At 66.5% G+C, this 2,500-nt stretch overlaps 1 non-coding gene across 1 annotated transcript; it reads right to left on the reverse strand.

The window, feature by feature from the left end:
• Positions 1–1,169: 1,169 nt before the first annotated feature.
• On the reverse strand, positions 1,170–1,323 carry LOC140474115 (5.8S ribosomal RNA). Its single transcript, XR_011958834.1, has one exon. It is a non-coding gene; the product is annotated as a 5.8S ribosomal RNA (ribosomal RNA).
• Positions 1,324–2,500: the final 1,177 nt, after the last annotated feature.

The following is a 2,500-nucleotide window of genomic DNA, read 5'->3' on the forward strand; positions in this document are numbered from 1 at the left end:
TTGCCGGAGGCCCGGTCGCGGGGGTGACGACCCGCCGCCCGGGACGTGCGAGGCACCAGCAGACAGAGACTGCCCGACGGTCAGAGAGAGGGAGAGAGGAGTGCCGAGGCTCAAGTGGCGAACGGTCGCGCAGGCACGCCACGCACATCGATCGCCAGCCGCGGAACGGCACGGCCTTCAGTGGGGCCGGCGGGCGACGCCGCTCCTGAACCCAGCGGCCCCGAGCCGGACGAGTTGAGGAAGGCACGCCGACGGTGACAGGGTACGGAAGACACAGCGGTGGCCTTCTGGCGACTTGGCCCCCGACAGCCCGACGTTCCGCCGTCCTCCCGATGGCCAGGAGGACCGTGCGGGGGTCGGCCGACGGCGTGGTAGGTGTGCCTGCACGGTGACGGAGCACACACCACGCCCGCCAACCCCTCCGTACCTCCCGAGACCGGTGGCAGGACGGAGCGGAAAACGTGCGGACTGAACGGGAGAGCCAAGAGCCAGCGATCCACGCGCGTGCGACCGTCCAAGTCACAGCGTTCGACGAAAACCTCCTCCCTCGGCCAGGCACTCGGCGCCAGCAGGGGAGACAGGATCAGACGCCCCGCCGGCCACTTAAGGCCGAGGACGAACCACGAGACGGGCGGCTGCAGCAGCGGGCGGCCTGCAGCTCCCAGCACTCTCAATCGATCAACCATCGAGTCGGGTCAGCGTGTCAAACCGGCGAGCTCCACGGTCAGGCCGGCGGCGCACCAGCACCGGACCTCCGCGGCTCCCTTCACTCTTTCCACTGCCAGCCAACCGAGAGACGGACCCAATGCGGACGTGCAGAGCTTAGGCAGACCCCCCACTGGAGGCTCAACACTTCGTGGCAGCTCCGTGTCCCAGAGACCAGGAGGGTTGGCACACACACACAGTGTGAACCACCGACAGCCATTCTGGGACCGGTGACAGCCGTGCTGGCCCCACTGCCACGACACAGACGGACGCCAGGCCGCGCTCCCCGGCGGGGGGATGGCGTCGAGCCTGACGAACGGAATGTGCAGGGTGGGGGGGAAAGGCCAAGCGCTCCGACGCCGGAGGGCTCCGGAGTCTGAACTTAGGGGGACAAAGAGGACGGGTCCTCTGCGACACCCCAGCCGCGCTCTCGCCAGCCAAGGCGAGTGCGATTGATTGCCAAACGACCCTCAGACAGGCGTGGCCCCGGGAAGAACCCGGGGCCGCAAAGTGCGTTCAAAGTGTCGATGATCAATGTGTCCTGCAATTCACATTAATTCTCGCAGCTAGCTGCGTTCGTCATCGACGCACGAGCCGAGTGATCCACCGTCAAGAGTTGTCTGAGTTTGTTTTAGGTCTCTCCCTCGCCAGAGGAAAGCGACCCGGACCGCACATACGCTCCCCACCTTGAGCTACAGCCACCTGCACGCCGGCGTGCGGGCGGAGCAGGGTGGCGTGAAGCGATGGGGAGCACCATCCTGGTGCGGCCCGCAGAAACATACGTCTATTGGGGGGAGGAGGACAGGGCGCCCAAGAGGCGATGCGTGCCCCAACGCACCGCAGCGACGGAGGCAGGATCACCGCCACCATGTCGCCCGCCTAGTATCACGAGGCGTGCAGCAGCTTTGCCCTAGGAAAAGCAGAGGCGGGAACGGGCACCGGCCATCGGTTCGGCAGCGTCACTGACGCGTGCACGTGGCGGCGTGTCGGCGAGCGGACTTCCTGCGAGGAGGCGGGGGCGGCACTCGCCCGAGCAGACGCCCGCCCGGCCCAGCCACCGCCGAGGTGGACTGGGAGTCGCGGCAACGGCTCGTCATACTCGTTCCCACACTCACAGCGCAGCTTGCCCGCAAGCCACCGACCACCGATCGACGCCAGGCGCCCCGACCGAGAGCGGGATCGCTCGTTCGCCCTGCTGGCAGTTCGCTGGGGATCACTACTGCACGGAGCTCGGAGACCGACGGGCGGCAACTCGAGAGTCTTTAAACCACCACCCCCATCCCGCAAGTGCAAAGAGGCTGTATACGCACAGACGGGTGAGGGGAATAGGTACCCCGTCGGGTTTGAAGGGAGCGTGACTAGATAGCAACGATGTAAACCCAGCCGATTTGGGAGCGAAAGACCGGCGCCTGCATCACCGGCTTCGTTTCCCGTGGCTGGAGAGTACACCGAAACCCTCCGTCTGTCGCGAGCTCCCGACGACGCGGTGCCGCCAAGCAGCAGGGCCGGACCTGGTGTGGCTCCCCTCGTCGATCACAGACCGGTCGGCACTACTGACGAGACGGTGGAACGGGCTTCGCCCCTTGTGACGAAGGGTGATGCGAACCCGCCCGCCCGCGTGCGTTCGGGGTGGACTCGGCAAACGGAGATTTGAAATCGGAAAGTGTCCTCCTGCCCCGCGCAGGTAGGCGCCCAACAGTTGTGGGGGGTTTGGCGGTGACCACGGCTGCAGGGCCTGCTACCCCGACGAGCTCTCCTGCTGGCCCCGAAACCACCCTCGCGAGACAAGTTGAAA

Source organism: Chiloscyllium punctatum, unplaced genomic scaffold (genome assembly GCF_047496795.1).
Source record: "Chiloscyllium punctatum isolate Juve2018m unplaced genomic scaffold, sChiPun1.3 scaffold_844, whole genome shotgun sequence".
NCBI classification, from domain to species: Eukaryota; Metazoa; Chordata; class Chondrichthyes; order Orectolobiformes; family Hemiscylliidae; genus Chiloscyllium; species Chiloscyllium punctatum.